The following is a 16,471-nucleotide window of genomic DNA, read 5'->3' as shown; positions in this document are numbered from 1 at the left end:
GGGACGCTCTGCGAGCAGCGTTTCAACAGAACCCTTACCCTGGGATCGCCACCAGAGAACGCCTGGCCCAAGAGATTGACATTCCGGAATGCAGAGTCCAGGTGGGCTTGAGTCTCTCTGTCATTCTCTCCCAGGGTCAAGGGACACACACGATCGGGGCTAAGCCCTCTGCAGGTCAGTCTCTTCGGGCAGCTAGCCTGCTTAGAAGCTTATGGCCTGTAGGTCGTCCCATGGGAAGAATGCCAGAAAACAGGAAACGGGTCTGTGCCTTTGAGCAGCGGTGGAAATCTTGGTTGGTTTGGGGGATTCACTGACGGGGAAGGGACTATCCTGGGTCATTCACCAGAGAGCCAAAAGTTCAGTCCTATGTGGCCCCTCGAGGGGTTTGAAGCCGGGGAGTCAAGACGGTCACGAGAGGTTCCGCTTGCTCGCTGCTGTCTTTAGCACAGAATGGGCAGGAGTATGTAGCGTGGAGGACTCTGCTTAAGAGTCGATGGGCGTCTCTAGTTTCGAAAGCCGGTTTTGACGGTGGATTTGGTGCTCCTAAGCGTCTCCAATGGGGGAGGCACAACAGACGCTTTAAAGCCCCATGCCGTACTGAAGGGTGTTTCAGTGCGACGGTCGACAGAAAAAGAAAGGTAAGCCGCAGCTCTCCCGTGACCCCAGAGGCAGCTGGAAAGAATACAGTTCCTCTGGGAGAAGGCAGATTCACATCCCCGCCCAACAGGTTAAGGCGGTTGACTGGAGGGAGGCTCTGACATCAGGGTCTTTGCCTTTGCCGCGGCCTCGTAGAAGCCACGGGCTACGCGGACTTGCATTTGAGGGCAGTGCTGGGGAGAAGGCGCATTTCTTTCACTTGACGTCCCCCTCTGGGGTCCGAGACAGCGCTGACTGAAATCCTCGTCCTGAAGGTGTTAGGAGAGAGCCTTGCCTGTGGGGACAAGAGAGACATGAAAATGTGGGAATCAGGCAGGGACCACAGCAAAGATGAGGTGCAAAGGACAGGAGAGAGCAAGCGGGAGAAGAGAGGGAGGGGGGAGAGCAGGAGACAGAGGCAGAGAGACAGAGGAGGGAAGGGGAGATGGACGGGTGGAGAGAATCAGAGACAGAGACAGAAAGACCGAGAGAGAAAGGGGCCTGGTTCCAGGAAAGAAGGAGGTGGGGAGAGAGCGCCTGTGAGTGAGCCGCCCTGCCTTGGGCAGGGCAAGCCTTGTCCCCTCGATCTGGGGCGTTTCCTTTGGAGAGCAGGTCGGGGAGCCGGGAAGCAAGGATTCTTTCCCCGGGTGGCAGATGGGGCGTTTTCCCACCTTTCGTGCTCTCCTTTGGAGACACAAGCATTGTCCTTTGGGTCCTAGAGTGCCTGCGAATTGTCAACCTGTCCAGCGTGGGCGGACAGAGATTGCTGGGCTTGCATTTCTTTGCTTGTTTGCTTGCTTGTTTGTTTGTCGTCTTCTGAATCGCTGCCATAGCTCTTTGAAATTGTGTTGACAAGAGTTGGGTAACAAGGGCTCCTTCTCCTGGCACTCAGGTTTGGTTTCAAAACCAACGCAGAAGACATCTAAGGCAGAGCCGGTCGGGCTCGGCGAGCTCCGTGGGAGAAGGGCAATCGCCTGGAGAGGAGCAGCCCCAAGCTCGGGCCGCAGGTGAGTCCTCAGCATCCCAGGGGCACTTCCTGCGAGGATGTCCTGGTCAAGGCAACCTCCCTGCCTAGGAGTGCTAGACGTTTGGCAGAGAGCGCTTGGGAGAAGAACCCATGATCTCTTGTTCTGGCCCCCTCCGTGTTGCCCATAGCGACCCCGGGCCCCTGTTGGGCCGGCGGGCTGTTTCTTGGCCAGCAATGGTTTTGACCTGCCGGTCCTGAAACAGCTAGGAGGTGCAGAATCCTCTTCTTCCATCCGCTCTGGGGGGGCGGGGTTTGACCCAGGGCCAACCCAGCATTGGTCCGGGAGTATCTCAGAGGACTCGCTGGGCGGAGAGGGGCTGAGGGAAGAGCACAGAGGTAGAGACGCCTCCACACAGACACAGACACACACACACTCACACACACACACAGACACACACCCGTTTCTGTTTCCCTTCGAATGTGCCATCAGCCTCCAATCTCTCTCTTCTTCCTTTGTCCTCCTCCACAATGCCTCCCAAAAGAAGGCGGAAGAAAGCGGACACACATCACTCCGTGGCAAACCGGGATCCTCCTTGAGAGCTTCCAGAAGGACCGATTTCCTGGCATCGCTACCAGGGAAGAACTGGCCAGACAAACGGGCATCCCAGAGGCGAGAATTCAGGTGAGGTCTCCGGGGGTTGCACCCGGCTGGTCCCACGTGGAAAGGGTCTTGATCCCTGCCATGGTGCCGGACCAACGTGGGCTGTGTGGGATTCTCCCCATGACCCAGGGCCCAGACACGGTGTGGAAAGCCCTGGGCCTTGCAAGCGAGGCCCTGCCCAGAGAAAGACCTTCCAAGTCAACCAGGCGGCAGGGCCCAGGCTTGGATTTCGAGGAAAGGAGAGGGCAAAAGAGGTCATGGGCAGCCCGTGACGGGCCCGCCACTCTAGCCAATGTGGGAGCCCCTGCTAGCCAGGTGTCGACAGTTGCCCTGAATTGGCAGCTAGTTTGCAAGGACCAGGTGAAAGGGATAGATGGAATGCCCCTCAGATTAGGCCTCAGGGACATGCCCCTGTCGCTGGCAGATCAGCGACAGGGAGAGCCGGAGGCCCTCACGTCTTCTGTGTCTGTGTGTCTCTCTCTCTGGCCCAGGTGTGGTTTCAGAACCGAAGAGCTCGGCACCCAGACCAGAGTGGAAGCGGCCCGGTGAATGCCTTGGCGGAAGGCCCCAGTCCCAGGGCTCCCCTGACTGCCCTCCAGGACCAAGGCAACCTGTCCTCTGTCCCCAGCAGCTCTCCTCATCTGCCTCCCTGGCACCCTCCTGGGCTCTTGCCATCGCCCGCGACAGCCGCTCCTCCACTCTGCCCGGTGTTCTTCGTTCCTTGGGTTCCCTCTGGGGCCTGTGTGGGCCGGCCACCGGAGCCCCTGGTGGTCATGACAGCCCAGCCTGTGCTGGGAAAGGAGAACGTTCACCCTCCTTGGACACTTGTGTGTCCCTGCTCAACCGGGCCGACTCAGGCAGGGGGTCTCTCGGCGATGCAGCCTCCTCTCCGGCCCACACCCGGAGGAAAATGCCAGCAGCACGACGGGCACGCTGGCGGGAGGGGGCTGCCCTTCGCACACTCCCCTCAGCCTCACCCTGACCATCCTCAGCAACGGTGGCAGCACCTGGGTGGGCCAGGAGCCTTCCCCGCTATGCAGCCTTGGGGCGAGTGGCCTCAGGTCCTCCCGGCCCCAGAGGAGCCTCAGGGAAGGGCGGTTCAGCAGCCCGCGCACCCTGACACACACGTGTGGCCATGGGAGGAGCCATCAGCCGGAGAGCCCTCTGCTCAGCCGGGCCCACAGCAGCAGCACTCTGCGCAAACCCCCAGCCTCCTAGATGAGCTGCTCGCAGTCACAGAGCTGCAGGAAAAGGCACAGCCGTTCCTGAACGGGCATCCGCCGGCAGAGGAGCCTCCGGGAACACTGGAAGGTCCCCTCAGCGAGGAGGAATTTCAGGCTCTGCTCGACATGCTGCAAAGCTCACCAGGGCCTCAGATTTAGGGGCAGGAAGGCCTCCTTTTCCAGACCCGCATCCAAGCCTCCTCTGCTGGGGGGCCGAGCCAGCGTGTCGGGGAGGAGGAGGGACGAGGAACACGCATCGTGTTCTGGGGTGAGGCCAAGGCAGAAAGAAGTGTCCTTCCCTCGGGAACCCAAAGGGAGTGCTCCCCTCTGTGCCGTGGTGGCACTCGACTGCCTCAGGGACCGTTGCCGAGATCCACAGGGCCACTGGAGGCTCCATGGGCACCAGACAGGGCACAGCCTCCCTGAAGTCTGAAGGAGCAAAAGCTCTGTCGGGAAAAACGGCACCTCCTCCCTGCCATCATCCTCTCCTCGGCCATCAGGGACATCCCAGGATGGGAACCCAATCGAGGCAAGGAGAAGAGTCTAACAAGGACTCGTGCACACGTGTTGGCCTTCCAGCAAGACCGCAAGCCCAATATGACCTCGGCATGGCACGTGCTCAGAAAAGGAGAGGGGCTACATTTCTTGAACAAGTGAGTCCAGGAAAATGCGTTTCCATCCTCGCCCTGAGTCTGGAAAGCGGCCCTTGGATCCGACTTCGCTCGCCAGCTATTGACGATGGATTCAAGCATCAAGCCCAGAAGACCCTGGAGGCTTTGCCTAGGAGTTTCCTTGGGAGCACCGTAGACGGACAGAAAGTGGCAGGAAAGGGACAGTAGGAACCCCAAGCCATCACTCAGGAAAGTGCATGAGTCTCCCTCTTTCCTTCCTTGTGACATTTGTGTATGTGTGGGCGTTCAGAGCTACCGATCATCTTCCCTAGTGTTGGACACAGAAAGGCCACCTTCTCCCTGAGGCCCCTGGCGGTCTTCCTTCAGCGGGGTCTCGTCCCGTGCCATCAGGTGCCCCCTTTCAAGAACACATCCTGGGTTTATAGGCTGTACGGAGCGTCCGTTGGGTACAATAAAGATATCTTTGAAAACTCAATGCGCCTTCTTGGTGGTGTTTGGGTCCCTTCGCCTTCTGTCGCATCTTCCCTGCACTTCTTCAGAGATGCGGCATGGCTCCTTTGCCTGTGACAAGGAGGGAAGGTGGTCGGGGTGCCCAGCTAGAGTTCACAGCCTCGATCTACAAAGATACCAGATTCCAATGCGTAAGTTGATCCCGCCACGAACCACTCTCCCTTTGACTCGGGGTGCCTGATGTGCAAGGCTTCCTCGAGGCTGTAGACATTGAGCACACGTGCCAGCATCCTCCCAGCACACTCTTTACGACCAGGCCATACTCAGCAGAGCTCATATCAACTCCTAGTGCGGATAATATTACGAGGGCCATAAAATCCACCCCCAGACTCTCATCTCTATCTTTATCTCTAAATCTACCCGTCTCTCTCTCTCTCTCCTTCTCAAACATACACACACACACACACACACACACACACACACACACGCAGACCGACTCACACAGTCCTACTAATATGGGCACGGATCCACCTCAAGAGAACGCGAAAACAGACCCAAAGCACTTGGAAGCATAGGGTGAATGCCAGGAGCTCATTTCCTTGATTTTTTCATTCTGTTCCCAGAGGGCTCCCTAGTCTGCTCTGAGGTGAGAGATTCTGGACACAGGAGTTTCATGCCCGTATTTCCAACTCCTAAGTGATTAGACTCTGCCTGTATTGAAACAATTCTGACCTTGGCCGACTGAATGTCCATACACAAATCTCTCTCTCTCTCTCTGGCTACATCTGCGTCCACCTCCAGAGGTCTACAGAGTGTCCCTCTCTGTAGGTAGATCTCGTCTTGAAAAGCCCTCCCCAGCTCTCCTCCGCCAGCTTCCCCTCTCTCCATAGCTCTCCACAGACCGATCGACCCTTCCTGTCTGCAGACCCAGGGAAAGACTGTGTTTCCCTGGCTGCACGCCGTGGAATGCAGCTTCTGAAACACGAGCCGGGCCACGGTGGTGCCAGGACAAACGGGACTTGAGCTATGGCAAGACAGCCCCGTGCAGGATGGCCCTATTAATAAGGAAGGGGGAGGAAGGCTGTCTCAGGACTCCCGGAAGCCGTCCCTGGCCTCGTGGGCGGGACTTCCGCTGACTCTTTCGCTAGAGCCGAGAGGCCGGTTTCAGCCCTCTTAGCGTGCAAGGCTGCCCACCCCGAGGAGCCTCAGAGCCCGGGGCTGGGCATCGGAGCCCGCAGTGTCAACCCATGGCCTGTGCGAAGACGGCCCTGGGCGCTGTCAAGAGGCCCTGGCTGCCGTGCCCGCAGACGGCGGCTGCCGCTCAGGGAAACCACCTGCAGACGAGGCGTCCTGGTGGCAGCGGTGGAGGCGTGGCAGCTGGTGCGGCGGCGGGAGGAGACATCTAGGCGCAGGCTCCAGGGCCCTTTCTCTGCAGAGACATCCGCGCCCAAGCGGAAGAGCCGCCAGGAACCCACAACATGGAGGCATCGCCCTCTAAGCTGCCGTGCCTCATAACTTGAATCTGGGACCCAAATAGCTTTTCGACATCCGCCTGCAACTTGCAGGCTGCCTCTAGCGCTCTTGGCGTCCAAGCATGGGCGCCTCCTAGTGAGCACCTTCATTCCGGGCCAAGAGTTTAAGAAACAAAAATAAATGCATAAATGCATCAATGAATAAATCAATCAGTAAATAAATAATCTGGAGACACCCTAGCAGGGAGATTGACCCTTTGGCCTCTGGAAGCAGGGCTTAGCTTTTCGACCGCGTAGGGGATTCTAATCTTTTGAGGAAGGCTACTCAGTTACAGCGTCATCCGCCAAAACGTCCTTGCGCCCTTGTGGACTCTCCCTGCCCACATGACACCTTCTGCCTATGGCAGCTGTCGAACAGCATCCGGCTGAAAACCTCGGGGCGACCCCACCTACAGACTGGGAAGGATCCCGTGGTTGCAGAGAGCACTCCTTTGATGGAAACGAAGGATGTTTCTTCTCTGTCAAGCGGGTGGTCTTTCTGCTACCCACACGTACACACGCATGCACGAAAACACAAAAGCACACCCCTACCCAGCACGATTTTCAAGTAACTGAAGGCATTTAGTGTCTGTTCGAGGTAGTCCCGTCTTCGCTTGATTCTCTATCAGCTTCTCGTCTTCATCTTAGCACACAGGGTTGAGTTTCACAGGCTCGGGTGACAAAAGCAGACACCAGAGTTGGTTGGTGGTTGGGGAGTTGGTTGGTTGGTTGGGTCCACATTGGGCTTTCTTACAAATTCTCTGGATCTATAGAACACTCCATCCGGAAACAGCAGAATACACATTCTTCTGAAGTGCACACCGAACATTCTCAAGGATAGAACATAAGTTGGGAAACAAGGCAAGCCTCGAGAAATTGAAGAAGATTGAAATAATAACAAGCATCTTTTCTGGTCCCAAGGCTAGGAAGATGGAAGTTAATTACAGGAAAACAGCTGAGAAGGGGACAAAGTTGTGGAGACGAAACGGCATGCTATCAAACAACCAATGGATCATTCCAGAAATTGAAGGAGAAACCAAAAAAATCTGTAGACAAATGAAAAGGAAAACATATCATACCAACTCATCTGGGATGCAGCAAAAGCAGTACTAAGAGGGGAACTCATCACAATACTGGCTCACCTTAGCAAAAATGAAAAATCCCAAATAAGCTATCTCAAACTACACCTTAAGTGAATTCAACGAAGAAGAACAAACAAAGCCAAAGTCAGCAGGAGGAGAGAAATAATAAAAATTAGAGCGAAAATACATGCAAGTGAAACACAAAAGGCGATCGAAAACATCAACGAAACAAAGAACGAGTTCTTTGAGAAGATAAACACAATGGACAGACCCCTAGCCAGACTTACAAAGAAAGAGCAAGAAACCTCAGAAAAATAAAATTAGAAGTGAAAGAGCAGAAAGAAGAAGGGAGACCACAGAGATACAAAGCACTGGAAGCGAACGCTACGAAAAGCTATATGCCAAAAAAAGGGACGGTCTACAAGAAATGGACACATTCTTAGACTCTTGCAACCTCCCGGAGCTGGATCCAGAAGAAACAGATGATCAGAATAGGCCAATCACAAGGAACCAGATTCAGACAGTAAGCCAAAGCATACCCCCCCCACCCCCCGCCCCCGCAAAGGTAGGAGCCCAGGACCAGACGGCTTCCCTGGAGAATTCTACCCAACTTTCAGGGAGGATTTAATGCCTAGCCCTCTCAAGCTATTCCAAAGAATTAGGGAAGGGGGAATGCTTCCTGACACATTTGATGAGGGCAACCTCACTCTGACACCAAAGCCTGACGAGGACAACACGAAAAAGGAAAAGTGCAGGCCAACATGGCTGATGAGCAGAGATGTAAAAATTCTCAACAAAATATTGGCAACCCGAATACAGCAATACATCCGAAAGGTCATACATCCTGGATCAGTGGGATTTATGCCAGGGATGCAGGGATGGCTCACCATCTGCAAACCAATCAGTGTGGTACACAACCTTAAAGAAATGAGGGATAAAAGCCACATGATCACCTCAGTAGACGCAGGGAAAGCATTTCACAAGACCCAACAGCCATTTAGGATAAAAAGCTAAAAAAAACACAAGCTCTTAACAGAATGGGGATAGAGGAAAATCATACTCCGTAGGGAAAAACTGAAAAGCCATCCCCCTGAGAACAGGAAGACAACAAGGATGCCCACTCTCACCACTCTTATCCAACATGGAACTGGAGGTTTTGGCCAGGGCAATTAGGCAAGGGAAAGGAATCAAAGGAATGCAAATAGGGAGTGAAGAAGTGAAATTCTCGCTCTTTGCACATCACATGATGTTATATTTCGAAAACCCTAAGGAATCCATCGGGAAACTGTTAGAGACCCTTTACAACTACAGTAACGTTATGGGGTACAAAATCGACTTACAAAAATCAGTTGCATTTCTAGACTCTAATGATGAACTTACAGGAAGAGAAGTCAAGGATACCATTCCATTCACGGTAGCAACCAAAAGAACAAAATGTCTAGGAATAAATTTAACCAAGGAGGTGAAGGACTTAGACAATGAAAACTATGAGACATTATTGAAAGAAATTGGTGATGACATAAAGGAATGCAAAGAGATTCCATGCACATGGGTTGGAAGAATAAGCCTAGTGAAAATGTCCACAACATGCAAAACAATCTACAGATCCGATGCGGTCCCAGTCAGAATCCCAAAGACATTCTGCATCAAAGTGGAACAAAGAATCCTAAAATTCATATGGGGCCACCAAAGACCCCAAATTGCTAAAGCAACCCTGAGCAAAACAGAACAAAGCTGGAGGCATCCCAATCCCTGACTTCCAAGTGGACTGCAAAGCCCTAGTGATCAAAACGGCACGGTACTGGTACCAAAAGAGGCACACAGATCAAGGGAAGAGAACTGAAAGCCCAGAAATAAAACCACACAGCTACAGGCAGCTAATCTTTGACAGAGATGCCGAGAACGTACAGTGGAGAAAAAATCATCTCCTCAGTAAATGGTCTTGGGAGATCTGGACAAGCACTTGCCCAAGAAGGAAAGTAGGCCGTTATCTCCCGCCACACCCCCAAATAAAGGCAAAGTGGATCAAAGACTTGAAGAGAAGTCCAGAAAACATCGAACTCCTGGAAGAGACTATCGGCAGCACACTCTTTGACGTGGAACTGCAAAGGATCTTCCCAAGTAGCGTATCTTTTCAGACAAGGGAAACAAAAGAAAAACTAAACAAGTGGGACTTCATCAGACTAAAGAACTTCTGCAAGGCAAAGGAAACTGGGATCAAATCCCAAAGACAACCCACCAACCGGGAGAAAATATTGGCAAATCCCATGTCCGACAAGGGGTCCGCGACAACATGGCTGTGCCGGGAGGGCATTCGGCTAATCGAAATAAGCCAGACTGAGAAAGACAAACACGATACGATTCCACTGGTGTGTGGAGTGTAAACAAAGAATGGAGAAAGAGAATAGTTTGGTTACCAGGGGAAGAGGGGTGGGCAAGGGGGAGAAGGGGAGCACCCCTATGGTGATGGACAAGAAATCATGGACAACTGAAATTTCACAATGATGCGAACTAGTATGAACTCAATAAAAAAACATTGTGTGGAACTTAGACTCAATTGAAACGCCTGACTGCTAACGTTTTCCCCAATCCCTCATTTCCACCACAACTGTGACATGCGCCTTCAAGGCTCTTGGTTTTTCTCTCCCCTCTTATGTACTGCAAATTGGCACTTTTGGTTTCTAGTTTGTTCAAGTCTTCTAGGGAAGAAACGTCTGTCTTCCACGATGCGAGGTGAGATTCCCATTGGAATTCCCATGTTCTTCGAATTGTCACCCCGCCCTTCCCCCCAAGGGGCTCAGCAGTGCTGTCCTTTCCAGACCACTTGAGTCCCTTGACGAAACCTGACAATAGCCATCAACAGAAGGAGGGACCATCTAGTGAGACTCGGTTTCCCTTCCTTCAAACCAGGAAGGTGTGCTGTCTCATCCCCACCTTTGAGGTTTTGTCAGCGGACCTTGCGGGAGCACACATTCTATCTGCATGAGGCGGATGGGCTTCCGCCCGGCCTTCAATGCAGTTGGGCATGATGCGTGGGTAGATCCCAGATAACGATTCACTTCTCGAATTTTGAGTGGCATTTCTTCACCCGAAAGGAAAAGGAAACACTTTGAGGGTGGCACGAAACGTGTTCCAGGAGACGCTAGGGCAAAGGTGCCAAGTAGGCGAGCAGAGCAAGGCTCTCCACATCGAAATTCCCGGTCATCCCGGAGCACGGGAAACCCAGAGTAACGGAACGCAACCGAGAGCAACGGATTTGTCCATGGGAAAAGTCGGGAGCCTGAAGTCCAAGTCATGCCGGGAAAACCATTAGGACACTTGGGAAAGTCCCTGGGAGCCTCGGAGCTGGCCCTTAACGGTCAACTTCCACTTGTTGGGTGAGCTTCCTTGCGGGTCATCAATATTTAATGAAGGGCTAGCGGAGGAAGCTATTTAAAGCAATCGGGGCGGGCCATCCTGGGCCTTGAGAAGTCCTGTGTTTCCGGTCCCGCTCAGTTGGCCAGACGTCTCTGTGGAAGCCAAGTGACTCTCCCCAGATGGATTCGCCCCGCACATCGAGCGGTAAGTTCGCATCTGCATCTCGGCTCTGGGGTCCGATCCCCCAAGTGCCTCGATGCTTTTCCAGGGTGAAGGAAGCTAGGCACGACCAGCCTGGACGCAGGGACCGATGGTGCAGGGCTGAGTTCCAGGGACCACTTGCAGGGCTGGGGGCGGGGGGGAGGGGTGGGAGAGAAGCTGGGACCTTGCTTCCTTGCAGTGAAAATGCCAATCGGTGGCCGTGATTCCCATCCATGCCTCCGCCACCGAAAGTCTTCAGGGTGGCTCTCTGGCGGCAGAGAACGGCACATGAATTACCAAGTATTCCAGGCTTCGTTTGAGCAAAACAGCTTCCATTCCCATGGACCCCAAGTTGGGTGCTTTGGGAAGGGGGGATTGCTGTTTGCTGAAAGTCTAAAGGAGGTCCCTTTTACGTCCAAGAATATCTGTTGTTTCCGTGGCCTCCCGATTTTCTCTGCGTGTAATTCGATGGAGTATTTGTGAGCTGTTGGTTGATCCTTTAGATCGTTGACCATCATCCTTTCCAAAAGGCCTGTGGAGACCTCCCTGGTTTCCAACCCACATGGCCCTACGTGTGTCCTTTCGTTCCAAACGGACAGGAATCCCCCCGACTAGGCCGTTTTTCACACAGCAGAAAGAGAAGAGCTAGGCTTGCACCGCCGGTCTGCATCGGTACGGAAGCCTTCCTAGTCCATTTTCCCTCTTGTCTCCCACAGGCCCGCATCAGAGAGGATCCCGACGCAGGAGGATTGTTTTGAAGGCGAGTCAGAGGGACGCTCTGCGAGCAGCGTTTCAACAGAACCCTTACCCTGGGATCGCCACCAGAGAACGCCTGGCCCAAGAGATTGACATTCCGGAATGCAGAGTCCAGGTGGGCTTGAGTCTCTCTGTCATTCTCTCCCAGGGTCAAGGGACACACACGATCGGGGCTAAGCCCTCTGCAGGTCAGTCTCTTCGGGCAGCTAGCCTGCTTAGAAGCTTATGGCCTGTAGGTCGTCCCATGGGAAGAATGCCAGAAAACAGGAAACGGGTCTGTGCCTTTGAGCAGCGGTGGAAATCTTGGTTGGTTTGGGGGATTCACTGACGGGGAAGGGACTATCCTGGGTCATTCACCAGAGAGCCAAAAGTTCAGTCCTATGTGGCCCCTCGAGGGGTTTGAAGCCGGGGAGTCAAGACGGTCACGAGAGGTTCCGCTTGCTCGCTGCTGTCTTTAGCACAGAATGGGCAGGAGTATGTAGCGTGGAGGACTCTGCTTAAGAGTCGATGGGCGTCTCTAGTTTCGAAAGCCGGTTTTGACGGTGGATTTGGTGCTCCTAAGCGTCTCCAATGGGGGAGGCACAACAGACGCTTTAAAGCCCCATGCCGTACTGAAGGGTGTTTCAGTGCGACGGTCGACAGAAAAAGAAAGGTAAGCCGCAGCTCTCCCGTGACCCCAGAGGCAGCTGGAAAGAATACAGTTCCTCTGGGAGAAGGCAGATTCACATCCCCGCCCAACAGGTTAAGGCGGTTGACTGGAGGGAGGCTCTGACATCAGGGTCTTTGCCTTTGCCGCGGCCTCGTAGAAGCCACGGGCTACGCGGACTTGCATTTGAGGGCAGTGCTGGGGAGAAGGCGCATTTCTTTCACTTGACGTCCCCCTCTGGGGTCCGAGACAGCGCTGACTGAAATCCTCGTCCTGAAGGTGTTAGGAGAGAGCCTTGCCTGTGGGGACAAGAGAGACATGAAAATGTGGGAATCAGGCAGGGACCACAGCAAAGATGAGGTGCAAAGGACAGGAGAGAGCAAGCGGGAGAAGAGAGGGAGGGGGGAGAGCAGGAGACAGAGGCAGAGAGACAGAGGAGGGAAGGGGAGATGGACGGGTGGAGAGAATCAGAGACAGAGACAGAAAGACCGAGAGAGAAAGGGGCCTGGTTCCAGGAAAGAAGGAGGTGGGGAGAGAGCGCCTGTGAGTGAGCCGCCCTGCCTTGGGCAGGGCAAGCCTTGTCCCCTCGATCTGGGGCGTTTCCTTTGGAGAGCAGGTCGGGGAGCCGGGAAGCAAGGATTCTTTCCCCGGGTGGCAGATGGGGCGTTTTCCCACCTTTCGTGCTCTCCTTTGGAGACACAAGCATTGTCCTTTGGGTCCTAGAGTGCCTGCGAATTGTCAACCTGTCCAGCGTGGGCGGACAGAGATTGCTGGGCTTGCATTTCTTTGCTTGTTTGCTTGCTTGTTTGTTTGTCGTCTTCTGAATCGCTGCCATAGCTCTTTGAAATTGTGTTGACAAGAGTTGGGTAACAAGGGCTCCTTCTCCTGGCACTCAGGTTTGGTTTCAAAACCAACGCAGAAGACATCTAAGGCAGAGCCGGTCGGGCTCGGCGAGCTCCGTGGGAGAAGGGCAATCGCCTGGAGAGGAGCAGCCCCAAGCTCGGGCCGCAGGTGAGTCCTCAGCATCCCAGGGGCACTTCCTGCGAGGATGTCCTGGTCAAGGCAACCTCCCTGCCTAGGAGTGCTAGACGTTTGGCAGAGAGCGCTTGGGAGAAGAACCCATGATCTCTTGTTCTGGCCCCCTCCGTGTTGCCCATAGCGACCCCGGGCCCCTGTTGGGCCGGCGGGCTGTTTCTTGGCCAGCAATGGTTTTGACCTGCCGGTCCTGAAACAGCTAGGAGGTGCAGAATCCTCTTCTTCCATCCGCTCTGGGGGGGCGGGGTTTGACCCAGGGCCAACCCAGCATTGGTCCGGGAGTATCTCAGAGGACTCGCTGGGCGGAGAGGGGCTGAGGGAAGAGCACAGAGGTAGAGACGCCTCCACACAGACACAGACACACACACACTCACACACACACACAGACACACACCCGTTTCTGTTTCCCTTCGAATGTGCCATCAGCCTCCAATCTCTCTCTTCTTCCTTTGTCCTCCTCCACAATGCCTCCCAAAAGAAGGCGGAAGAAAGCGGACACACATCACTCCGTGGCAAACCGGGATCCTCCTTGAGAGCTTCCAGAAGGACCGATTTCCTGGCATCGCTACCAGGGAAGAACTGGCCAGACAAACGGGCATCCCAGAGGCGAGAATTCAGGTGAGGTCTCCGGGGGTCGCACCCGGCTGGTCCCACGTGGAAAGGGTCTTGATCCCTGCCATGGTGCCGGACCAACGTGGGCTGTGTGGGATTCTCCCCATGACCCAGGGCCCAGACACGGTGTGGAAAGCCCTGGGCCTTGCAAGCGAGGCCCTGCCCAGAGAAAGACCTTCCAAGTCAACCAGGCGGCAGGGCCCAGGCTTGGATTTCGAGGAAAGGAGAGGGCAAAAGAGGTCATGGGCAGCCCGTGACGGGCCCGCCACTCTAGCCAATGTGGGAGCCCCTGCTAGCCAGGTGTCGACAGTTGCCCTGAATTGGCAGCTAGTTTGCAAGGACCAGGTGAAAGGGATAGATGGAATGCCCCTCAGATTAGGCCTCAGGGACATGCCCCTGTCGCTGGCAGATCAGCGACAGGGAGAGCCGGAGGCCCTCACGTCTTCTGTGTCTGTGTGTCTCTCTCTCTGGCCCAGGTGTGGTTTCAGAACCGAAGAGCTCGGCACCCAGACCAGAGTGGAAGCGGCCCGGTGAATGCCTTGGCGGAAGGCCCCAGTCCCAGGGCTCCCCTGACTGCCCTCCAGGACCAAGGCAACCTGTCCTCTGTCCCCAGCAGCTCTCCTCATCTGCCTCCCTGGCACCCTCCTGGGCTCTTGCCATCGCCCGCGACAGCCGCTCCTCCACTCTGCCCGGTGTTCTTCGTTCCTTGGGTTCCCTCTGGGGCCTGTGTGGGCCGGCCACCGGAGCCCCTGGTGGTCATGACAGCCCAGCCTGTGCTGGGAAAGGAGAACGTTCACCCTCCTTGGACACTTGTGTGTCCCTGCTCAACCGGGCCGACTCAGGCAGGGGGTCTCTCGGCGATGCAGCCTCCTCTCCGGCCCACACCCGGAGGAAAATGCCAGCAGCACGACGGGCACGCTGGCGGGAGGGGGCTGCCCTTCGCACACTCCCCTCAGCCTCACCCTGACCATCCTCAGCAACGGTGGCAGCACCTGGGTGGGCCAGGAGCCTTCCCCGCTATGCAGCCTTGGGGCGAGTGGCCTCAGGTCCTCCCGGCCCCAGAGGAGCCTCAGGGAAGGGCGGTTCAGCAGCCCGCGCACCCTGACACACACGTGTGGCCATGGGAGGAGCCATCAGCCGGAGAGCCCTCTGCTCAGCCGGGCCCACAGCAGCAGCACTCTGCGCAAACCCCCAGCCTCCTAGATGAGCTGCTCGCAGTCACAGAGCTGCAGGAAAAGGCACAGCCGTTCCTGAACGGGCATCCGCCGGCAGAGGAGCCTCCGGGAACACTGGAAGGTCCCCTCAGCGAGGAGGAATTTCAGGCTCTGCTCGACATGCTGCAAAGCTCACCAGGGCCTCAGATTTAGGGGCAGGAAGGCCTCCTTTTCCAGACCCGCATCCAAGCCTCCTCTGCTGGGGGGCCGAGCCAGCGTGTCGGGGAGGAGGAGGGACGAGGAACACGCATCGTGTTCTGGGGTGAGGCCAAGGCAGAAAGAAGTGTCCTTCCCTCGGGAACCCAAAGGGAGTGCTCCCCTCTGTGCCGTGGTGGCACTCGACTGCCTCAGGGACCGTTGCCGAGATCCACAGGGCCACTGGAGGCTCCATGGGCACCAGACAGGGCACAGCCTCCCTGAAGTCTGAAGGAGCAAAAGCTCTGTCGGGAAAAACGGCACCTCCTCCCTGCCATCATCCTCTCCTCGGCCATCAGGGACATCCCAGGATGGGAACCCAATCGAGGCAAGGAGAAGAGTCTAACAAGGACTCGTGCACACGTGTTGGCCTTCCAGCAAGACCGCAAGCCCAATATGACCTCGGCATGGCACGTGCTCAGAAAAGGAGAGGGGCTACATTTCTTGAACAAGTGAGTCCAGGAAAATGCGTTTCCATCCTCGCCCTGAGTCTGGAAAGCGGCCCTTGGATCCGACTTCGCTCGCCAGCTATTGACGATGGATTCAAGCATCAAGCCCAGAAGACCCTGGAGGCTTTGCCTAGGAGTTTCCTTGGGAGCACCGTAGACGGACAGAAAGTGGCAGGAAAGGGACAGTAGGAACCCCAAGCCATCACTCAGGAAAGTGCATGAGTCTCCCTCTTTCCTTCCTTGTGACATTTGTGTATGTGTGGGCGTTCAGAGCTACCGATCATCTTCCCTAGTGTTGGACACAGAAAGGCCACCTTCTCCCTGAGGCCCCTGGCGGTCTTCCTTCAGCGGGGTCTCGTCCCGTGCCATCAGGTGCCCCCTTTCAAGAACACATCCTGGGTTTATAGGCTGTACGGAGCGTCCGTTGGGTACAATAAAGATATCTTTGAAAACTCAATGCGCCTTCTTGGTGGTGTTTGGGTCCCTTCGCCTTCTGTCGCATCTTCCCTGCACTTCTTCAGAGATGCGGCATGGCTCCTTTGCCTGTGACAAGGAGGGAAGGTGGTCGGGGTGCCCAGCTAGAGTTCACAGCCTCGATCTACAAAGATACCAGATTCCAATGCGTAAGTTGATCCCGCCACGAACCACTCTCCCTTTGACTCGGGGTGCCTGATGTGCAAGGCTTCCTCGAGGCTGTAGACATTGAGCACACGTGCCAGCATCCTCCCAGCACACTCTTTACGACCAGGCCATACTCAGCAGAGCTCATATCAACTCCTAGTGCGGATAATATTACGAGGGCCATAAAATCCACCCCCAGACTCTCATCTCTATCTTTATCTCT

At 55.2% G+C, this 16,471-nt stretch overlaps 1 pseudogene; it reads right to left on the bottom strand.

Moving 5' to 3' along the window:
- The window catches only part of LOC123275897 (olfactory receptor 2AJ1-like), a 97,082-nt pseudogene extending 87,606 nt beyond the window's left edge, over window positions 1–9,476 (bottom strand).
- Window positions 9,477–16,471: the final 6,995 nt, after the last annotated feature.

This window comes from Equus asinus, chromosome 2 (genome assembly GCF_041296235.1).
Source record: "Equus asinus isolate D_3611 breed Donkey chromosome 2, EquAss-T2T_v2, whole genome shotgun sequence".
In the NCBI taxonomy this organism is placed as follows: domain Eukaryota; kingdom Metazoa; phylum Chordata; class Mammalia; order Perissodactyla; family Equidae; genus Equus; species Equus asinus.
The sequence above is the reverse complement of the archived record's forward strand: the minus strand, read 5'-3'. Positions and strand labels throughout refer to the sequence as shown.